The 10,549-nt window shown below is 38.0% G+C and overlaps 1 protein-coding gene across 1 annotated transcript in view; it reads right to left on the minus strand.

Annotated features, from left to right (window-relative positions):
• Nucleotides 1-7,466, minus strand: part of LOC139478514 (dnaJ homolog dnj-5-like) — a 39,948-nt gene extending 32,482 nt beyond the window's left edge. The window contains exon 1 of the mRNA XM_071261005.1: nucleotides 7,400-7,466. The gene's annotated coding sequence lies outside the window, so the exon portion shown is untranslated. The remainder of the gene's footprint in view (nucleotides 1-7,399) is intronic.
• Between the last annotated feature and the right edge of the window lie 3,083 nt (nucleotides 7,467-10,549).

Consider the following 10,549-nt stretch of genomic DNA (forward strand, 5'->3'; position numbering starts at 1 on the left):
ACTTTTTCTCACTCAGATCCCTAATTCCAATTTCAATACCTCCCAGCTTTGAGATGCTGCTAAACCCTACATGAGGCATGTCAGGTGAACTTTCCAATTGGGGTGCATGCTTCCAACTTCTCAATAATGATGAAGCATGAGAAGCTGCTGTACCATGTTTACTATCGCAAAAACAAATTAAACACGCAATTCCACATGAGGGCGGGAGTTGGATTTAACCCCGCTGTTAACAGTATTCCACTTACATCAAGATGTGTCAGCTTGGTGAGGTCACTGACCCCTAAACAACTCATATGACCCACTACTTCTGAACCATATGGACCTAAGGCAAATTATTTTTGCTCATCATTTCAAAGGTAATGGGTAATCTAACACCAATGTATTCAAATCAATTGGAAGGTCTGTGAATATCATGTATTTTTATGTCTAACAAAGCTCTACTTCATTAATAATTCACCAACACCAGGATGCCAAGAGATTTCTGTATAACAAAATCACCAGCTGATGTGATGATCTGGTGAAAATACCTAATCCTACATCACCTGCTCTAAAATTACCACTAGCTTGAGGTTCAATTCAAGTTAAATATAGTTGGCTCACAAAATCACACCCTACATCAGCACATGAGGTTTGAAAAACAGGAGGTCAAGCCTAAAACCGAACACAGTAAAACATTAAATTAATGGGCCATCAAAGATACTGTGAATTCCGACCTCTAGTCAGAAATGTTAGTGGACCTACCTTAGAAATTTCTAAATTAATCAGCAAATTGCAACGCAAAGACTGTAGACAGTCACCAAGGCTCAATATAATTTTTAAGCAACTGAGTATTTACCCATGGTATCATTCACATTGGGTATTTAATATATTTTTACTCTTATGGGTCCAGTCTATTAGGCATTTATAAACAGAGCTGACCTATTATAAAATAATTCTGCCATAAATTCTGATTCAGACGACTCATTATTTGCATATGTCCATGTGCAGCTGCAAGCATGTCACATCACAAGCTCAGTGATATACATGGCTTAGTAACACGAACAACTGAGACAAAAGTGACTTTGTGCATTATTCTCTGCTGTGAGTACATGTATTTTGATGCCTGCATTCAATCAGTAAATTATGATATAGAAATACAGGTATGCTAACTGCAAAGGCTTCATTGGGTTTTGGATATTTCTCATGCATATTTCTACACAAGCAACTCAAAATTAATTGGGTAATGGTGATTTACTGAGTATTTTTACACAAATATGCAGCTTATCTTGAGCTCTGAGTCACAATTACAGTGTTACAGTGTCCTTGCCAAACTGCCCAATAGGTATCAAAGGACTAGTAGAAATTTGCCATTTTCAATGGTTTTACTATATGTTTTCATAAGGACTAGTGGACTAAAAATGTATTTCATAATTTACAGTATGTAGAGGATTCTCAAATCAATATACTAAAGATTAAATACTCAACGAATTTCTAAAGCTGCTGTATCATTCTTGAGACAAAAACCTGTTGGAAGTCCTTCTATACATATAATACAGGTCAGTCTAGAACAGAAAAAATACTAGGTTTGACAAAATCTGTAGTCTGTAAGCAGGGATTTATCAATATAGGTGCCCCTGGCAGGCAAACTAGGAAAATATTGAATTGAGTGAGAGAGTGAGTTTGGGTTTACACCGCTTTTAGCAATATTCCAGCAATATCACGGCGGGGGACACCAGAAATGGGCTTCTCACATTGTACCCATGTTGGGAATCGAACCCGGGTCTTCGGCGTGATGAGCGAGCGATTTAACAACCACCTGACCGCCCCTGAAAATATTGAAAATGAAATGTGTATTCTCTTAAAAAGTGGGATCTTGTTGACATAATTTTTAAGGTGTTTAATAGGTCTGCAACGAATACACTGTGAGACGAATACGATTCGTATCACGAATATAGGGTAACGAATATGAATAGCAATTCACGAATACAATAACAAGTCAGCAGTTGATGCATTATTTGTTGTAATCAGTGAAACAATGACAACATAAATTATTTGACATGGTTTGTTAATTATTAATATATTATACATTTATATACTGCACTTATCCAGGAACTAGTATCTGCACAAATGCGACAATGACCAGTGACCACAATACTGTCAAATTAAATATTATGAGTGTTGCCTTGTAAAGACATCTATGCATATAATATGTTCTTATGGATATTTTTAGGTACAGGGTATGAAAATGCACATGACTGCATATTCATAAATATTTGATTCTTGTGGCAACGAAAAACAAATTCAATTCATCAATGGATACGGTTCGGTAACATATGGTAACAGCCCTAATGTTTTAACAATGTATAGTAACACTGCATTCAATACAATAATGTAAATAAAAACCATAAAAACCACTTTAATGGTCCTATTATCATTGAATTACAACTCAACAAACCATCACAGTTTAACTACAGACAAACACCGTTGTTTTGAACTTTGATGTGTCGAACTTAGTGTGCATTCCTTCTTTATTAATCCTTTCGGTTTAGTCGAACCTCGGATAACTCGAAACAATGACGTAGGTCCCTTCAACTTTGACACAACGGTGTTTGCCTATATTTACATTACTGTGAAATTTTAAATTCACATTTGGGAATTTTTACTGACATTTAGTCATCTAGATAAAACCCTGGCTGTGTATCCTTGAGACGTTGTGCAAACCTGGCAGAACTACTTCTTTCTTCCAAAACAATCTTGTTGCATTACACAAACCACTGGTCGGAAAGGACCCAGGAACAAGTTCCATTAACCCTGTCACCTGACATCTTCCCAAAGCAAGGGAGTTAAATGACTTTAAAAGTCCTTGAAAATGCTGAACAGGGCTGGAATTTCTGGCCACCATCGTAGCACCACCAGTGGCTATTACAAGTTATGTCCATACTTTGTCCTTCCTACTGACCAATCAGCTTCCACCTCTCAAATCACTTGCCTTTGCCTCAAATATAATGGTGTTACGCAGTGAAGACGATCTGATCATGGGTCTTTCTTCGCGAAGTGCATCATCACTTCGATTAAATATATGAAAAGATTTTGAAAAATATCTGTTGATGCTAAGTTGTCAGTTCACATGCTTTGCAAATCCTGCACTCGGCTGAAATCTGCACTGCTGTCTATGAACTGAATGTTGATTCATTACGAGATTTTGATCGGACTATGCCACAGGAAAATGACCTTAGGATATAAGTAAATATGCATTTCCAACATTTTACAAAATCTTTAGGATTTTGGGGAACCCAACTTCACATGTGGCTCAAAGTACTGTGAAAAATGCTGCGAAGTAATGTGAAAAAGAGAGAGAGCTAAAGACAAAACTTGACTGATACTGCATCCTGTGCCCTACAACCAATATTCTTATTCATCAGGATCATGGGCTGGTGATGGTCAAGAAAAGTGAGTTGCCATTCAAAAACAAGCCTAGCTGACCCTTTCCTGGTTGTTCAATCTCTTAAAAAAATTGATTTTTTTAGAATGAAACCTTTGAGTGATGATCCAACAAACCCTCTATAGGAGGTCAAATTAGGTGATATTTCTCATCTACGAGGGGTGTTCATTAAAGATTTCCCCTAAACCACTTAGGGTTATCATATTTGGTTGAAATTTCACATGTGTAATGATACATGTATCTATTGGTTATGTCTGAATTTGCATCACCCAACTATTAATCTTACCACTTTTACAGGTGTTATGATCAAGTAGGGTGTGACAATGGAGCCAGTAGAATACCGAGCAGTGATTAAGTTTTTATATTTGAAAGGTCGCACACCAAAAGAAACTTTCGATGAAATGAAAGCAACTTATGGGGACTATCCATCAAGTGGGGACCGCCATTTAGGCAGACCGACGTATAACTGTTCGCCAGTTAGCACAAGATGTCAAGATCAGTGTAGGGTCTGTGGAAAAAATCATCCATGACAATTTGAGCATGCATAAGGTGTCTGCACGATGGATTCCCAGGCTGCGCACACCTTTCCAAAAGCAGGAACGAGTCAATTGCTCAAAGGATCTTTTGGACATGTGCCAAAAAAAACAGGCAAACTTTTTTGACAGACTTATCACACAGGATGAAACATGAGACTAAAGATCAGTCGATGCAATGAAAGCATGTAGAATCACCACCCCCAAAGAAGGCATGTGTCCAACCCTCTGCAGGCAAGGTCATGCTCACGGTGTTTTGGGACCAGCACGGAGTAGTGATGATGGATTTCTTGGCAAAGGGTACCACAATTACAGGAGCTTATTATGCTTCACTGCTGCGGAAATTGCTGGAGGCTATCAAGCTTAAGAGGCGTGGCATGCTGACCAAGGGTGTCCGTCTCCTGCAAGACAATGCTCTAGTACACAACTCTTATGTTGCCCAGACAGAAGCGCGATCCTGTGGCTATGAAATCCTTTCACATCCTCCTTACTCTCGACCTTGCACCATCTGACTTCCACCTCTTTCCAACCATGAAGTCATTTTGAAAGGGAAAACGTTTCACAGATGATGAAACAGATTTCTGAAGTCAAGTCCTGGTTTGAGACGCAAAATGAGGGCTTTTACAAGCGAGGTCTCCATAGTTGCATAAAACGATGGAAGAAGTGTGTAACTCTTGGTGGTTCCTATGTGGAGAAAGACTAATACCTATGCCAAGCTTCATTCCACTAGGTCCATCGGAAGTGGGTCAGGGGAAATCTTTAATGAACACACCTCGTACCAATCAGCATTTGCATTTGCAGTGGGGCGACACACCAATCATGATTTATTACTGCTCGATACAAGCAGTGAAAATATGTCATGAAAACATAAATATTTTCACCCATTGCGCCATACTTGACACTGTCAACTGTAAGTCATCAGTGTGCCAGGTATTTGGCCACCCTGTCTATGAAAGAGAAGGCTTACCCACCACATGCCACAGTGCACATGCCAGTTTTGTGATAAATATCAGATCACAAGAAAGAAATCGTGATACGTATCAGATCGCAAGTTGGTGTATCGTCCTGGCCCTAATCAGCATCCAGGTGTTTAAATTCTCAGTACGAGAGTGAAGCCTTCAGAGCAGCAGAAGATTTCTCTATCTCGAAAAAGAACATAAACAGACAGTTCTGAAAGAAAAGGTAATAATAGCTGAGCTTTAAATACTGTGGATATTTTACACACTGTGCTGTGGCACAGCAGTATGATATCTCTACACCCTAATAAACGATGTATCCAATATGTGTACTTTGTCAGTTTTCATTGGTTAAATTCAAAATTTCCCAATAGAATTCAAGGGCAAGAAAGCAGAAAAACGGACACCTGCCGACATTTTGGTACGGGACGTACATGAGCTGATTCTTTTGTGACGTTCTCTTACTTTTTCAGGCACCATTTTTGTCGCCTTGCTAAAATAACAGGGGGTTTGAGGGCTTGCCCCCCACACAATAGCTGGAATGATTTCATATGTAAATGTTTATTGTTAAATTACCAAAGTAGATACAAAATATATGTTCGCTGAAATGTGGCTCTGATGGATGTCAGTGATGAGGTTGTCGCATGTCATTATGGAACTTATAATTTTGAGTACTTTTTCAATGTTCCAATTTTCGACGTTTATGCATATATTCAATTTCAAGGTTTAATTATATAAACCAAACAAGGGTAATTTTTTCTGCTTATTAGGGGCTTTATCGCCCTATGTTTCAAATAATGGTGCTGCCGTGTGCGGCTTTATTAGTAGCACAAAACAAACATGGCCGATAGGTGTCAGGTATAATGCATGTGCACCGAATTCAAGCATCATTCATTTAGATTGGGATTGCTCAGGGTTCACACAATGCGACTTGATATGCAAATCCTTCTTGTGTGAGAAAAGAAGGATGGTCTGGTATTTGCTTAGGTATTTGAATCTAGGGACAATATAAATCTGACATTTGGGTTATGACAAGGCCCCCTTTACATACATGCATAATTTGGAACAGCATGCTTACCCTTTGATAATCAGGTGCACAAATTGTTGAAAAAATCCTCTTATTGGTGACTTGAAAAAGGGGTACATGCAGTCAAAATATGTTTCACAGAGGGCCACAAAACACAAGCTGACATATATTGTGCCTTCAAAGAAACCTTTACACTGGACAGTAGAAACTGAATGGTTATTTCCTTGATAAGTTTGAAATTTCCTTTATGTTATATGCACACTTAATGCAGTCATGGTTTAACTTTTGGACATACAAATCTCACAAAGTACAAATCACAGTGGGTACATGTTACTTGGTTACAGAACACAAGTATTGCATATATTCTGTGAGGACCGTTGACACACGAAGACTTTAAAGGAGGATTTACATAAAAGGCAGATAAGTGAGTTTGGTTTTACACCTCTTTTAGCAATATTTCAGTATAATCATGGTGGGGGACACTGTACCTATGTGGGAAACTGACCCTGGGTCTTCTGCATGATGAACGAACGCTTAACCACTAAGACACCCCACAAAAAGCAGATGATATCAAACTGAATACAAAATAATCAACTTTGAGGATATTTACTACATCTTTGAGCATGCTGTGCAAGTTATTTTGAGGACAGGTATCGTGTTCCCTTGAAACCAGTTTATTAATGACCCAAATGTGATGTCTATCAATATCAAGGCCTTCAGTCAAGTTCAGGTTAGACACCTTTATCAGATAAACCTGAAAAAAATATCCTGTTAAATTGCTTGCTTGACATAATCAAAGACGATGTACATTACTAGGGACTAGATGCAACGAATTATATATCCTGTACTTAACACCAGAAAAATATCCTAGAACCAAAAAGTCCAATTTTGACAGAATGAGAGTAATGCAAACCATTATCTAGTCATAGACATGTGAAATATCATAACAAATATTATATGTCCATAAGACATCGGGGTCATGACAATTGTTTGGTGATATCTTTTTCTTACTATCAGATTAAAACGTGATTAATTCACAAAGAGGAAGTGGTATCTTGCATTTGCTGCGGAAATTCTGTTGTGTTACTTCGAACAAACGCAAAGCTGCTATAATTAGACCATTCTCAAACGTCACAGACACAACTCATCTGGTTGTTTTCAATCTTAAATGCAGAAATAGTTCACGTGTTTGATTATGTTGTGAGTCTGTACTTCGATTTCATCGCAAAACATCAGTTTGCACAAAAACTGCATTATCCCGTGTGTTTTGACGTACGGTATGGCGATCGAAAAAGAGAATAATCGGCGAGTTCCGGGCAACAGACGAACGAGTTAATGCATGCTTTTCCAGTTCACTGCACGGTTACACTAAGGCGAAGGACAGAATAATACCCAGACGACCGAATCATACAATAACTGCACATGAGAACCAAAAATACAACACTGAAGCACATTCACTTACAGTCACACACCACCATCGGCATGGAGCAGTTGTCAACTCTGAAATCTCGCCTCCGCCCCACGTGACGATATCTTCGCGCCCGCATCCGCGAGAGGTCGCCATGACCTTATTTATAGCAGACGAAGTTCCTAGACAATCGTGAATAAATTACTAGACTTGTTGTAGCAACGATCATCAACACTACTGTTTGAGGTATAGCAATTATTTTCAATTACTTTGATTTGTTCTCAATATTAGTTCCTTGTTTAACCTATTTTTTGCTGTCATTTCGAGAAAAAAAAACGTGTTTGTATAATATATTACTATCTACAAACATAGTCATGTTTGTAAATTAACGATTTCGAAATAAATTTTTATCAATGAACTGCGCATGAATTGAAGTAACATATTATTTTCAGAGGGCAAACTTAAATTAATTTGCCAAAAAATATTGGGGAAATGAACCTGATCATGTCAAATATGATCAAATATGCCTTACTCCTAATATGGGCAACGTGAGCAACACTAAACAAATAGTGCTATAATGTCTTATAAAAACAACTTTTTTCGGTGTTTTGCTACTAACCTGATAAAAACGACATTTTCATTTATCATCCAAAACTGCCTTCCACAGGAGATATCGATTGTGTATGATTAAGCAATATTTCCTAGGAGATATCACTACAATGAAATTGCACCACAATACTACGGTGGCCCATACCCGACACTGGTGAGATCATTTTTCACTGTATGCCTCTATATTTTATCTGGCGAGATCATTTTTCACTGTATGCCTCTCTATTTTGCCAGATACTTTTCGTTTCAAATTGGCATACCACGTGTGACCAGAATTACTTCCAGACCAGTGCCCTGGCAATCGACAGGTTGGAGATTGTATCCTAAGATTGAACTTTGATTCTAAAGTATGTATCACCTGCTTGATGAGCCATTAGCAGAGAATTAGAAGTGCTGATTGGGTACTACGCCGGGGCTAATTCTCACATAATGACAAATGAAAAGTCACTCACACATACACAGCTACCTCACACACGTTGACCACTGCATGGTTACTCACATAATTATACAGTGTTCATAGTCACTCACAATAGGCCTATATAGAGTGAACTGTATAGTCACTCAAATACATTGACCACTGTGTCATGTCATATGTCATGTCATAATTTTTTTATCATGTATTGAAAAGGACAATCCCCCGAGAGCTTAATTTTGCCACATATAGTCAATTTACTGGGACATCACTATGGCAACGGTGTCCATAGCTTCCATATATTTGCAAACCCCAGGGCCACCGTACAATACCATTGAAGCGTCATCGGTTACCATGACGTCACACCCAAATGACATCAATAAGCCACTGAATCGGTGTAGTACTATTTACACAGAGGACACTGGTACAAACTGAAAAAAAGTTGGAAGAATGAATTTGGATGGTAAACAGAATCGCGGCATGCCCCGGAGTTAAGCGTTTGTCGACTCATGTTACTATTTTTGATATCAAAAGCCACTCGAATAGGATTTCTCTATCTTTTCCCTTATTCTTTGGTGGAAACCAAATTAAACCAAAGTGGTCCGTATATGATTAACAAAATCGAGTTAGTACAAAGACACACCAAGCATGTTAGACTATGTGTGTAATGATAATTTAACGCACAATCCTTTGATGACGTAATAAAGACTGCATTGTCATGTAATGACGTCACAGCCGATCACAATGTTGACTGTTATCCCAACCATACGGTTTCCAATATAATAGATAGTTATACAATGTGAATAATACGTAGATTATTACATAACGAAGCGTGCTGTATTTCACGATGAAACATTGTTCTATCATGACGTCATTTCTGGAGATTTGAACATGCGCTCGCAACTTGATGACGTCGTAAATAGGACGCGTTATTTTTTAGAGGACAATATCTATAGAGTTGTTCCTCATAGATGTAGCCGGACAGCATAGATGTAGCTGAACGATCGTACCCAATAGTGGGAGAGATATGACAATCGGTATTGGGAGAAAAGGTGCTAATAATCGACGCGAAAATCGTGAGAATACCGAACTTAATCTCCCTGTACATAAAATGGAGTTGACCGACATTGCCGAGGTCGGATTGTATTCTGGGAGTCATCATTATTGAAATACTGGTAAATGTTTTTAAAGCTTGTAGGATTTTTTGACATCCTTAATAAGGCTGTACAAAATGTTGATATCTCGTATAAGAAATACACGACTCGTGCTCGTTGTTTATCGTACAATAAAACACTGCCAACGACCACGAGTCATTTCTTTCTTAAATAATATATTCAACTAATTCAGCTAAATCCGACTAAATATATTTAAACCTGCCGACAAAGGACAACTAGCGTATCAGAGATTTGCATTTAAAACTAGTCTGTAACCATAAAATATAACTATTAATAACAATACATTTTAACAACGGACTCTGAATCACCAGCAACCAAATTTAGGCCATCATGTGGGACTTACGGTACACAAGCTACCTACACGGTTCCCCAGCAGGATTTAAACCATCTCTTTAGTCACTGGTGATTATTGACAAATTATAGCCTGAAATTAAAACAAACAATTATCCTGCGATTAAGACACTGGTACATAAAAATACACTGAATGACGTAGGCTATAATTGAAAGATAAGAAAACATCATTACAAAATAGAGACATCTGAACTTCTGATTGTTAATGATGTAGTTGTGACGATACTGAACAATCTGAAAGCGTTTATCTCCAGGTATTACCCAAGTAAAAATATAAATAGATGATATTTATGTTTTCTTGTCAAATAACTTACCAGTATTTATTTCATTGAGCGACCTGCCAAAGTTAATTATTTTGTCATGTGAAAATGTCGACTGTGTCAGGTCACGAGATGAGTTAAACATGTCATCTGACAGGTAAACACTCATCTTCACGACCTTACAAAAGTGAGGGGCGGTCGGGTAGCCCATTTCTGGTGTCCCCCGCCGTGATATTGATGGAATATTGCTAAAAGCGACGCAAAACCATACTCACTCATTCACTTACAATAGTGTCGTTGAATTCCAGCATTATGTGTTATTTCATTTGAGTGGGATAACAGTTATTCTATTATATAAGATATTTACGCGCTACATCGCAAAGAACAGTGAAGAAAA

The sequence above is a fragment of the Haliotis cracherodii genome, unplaced genomic scaffold, assembly GCF_022045235.1.
Source record: "Haliotis cracherodii isolate W230 unplaced genomic scaffold, xgHalCrac1.p SCAF_4, whole genome shotgun sequence".
NCBI lineage: Eukaryota > Metazoa > Mollusca > Gastropoda > Lepetellida > Haliotidae > Haliotis > Haliotis cracherodii.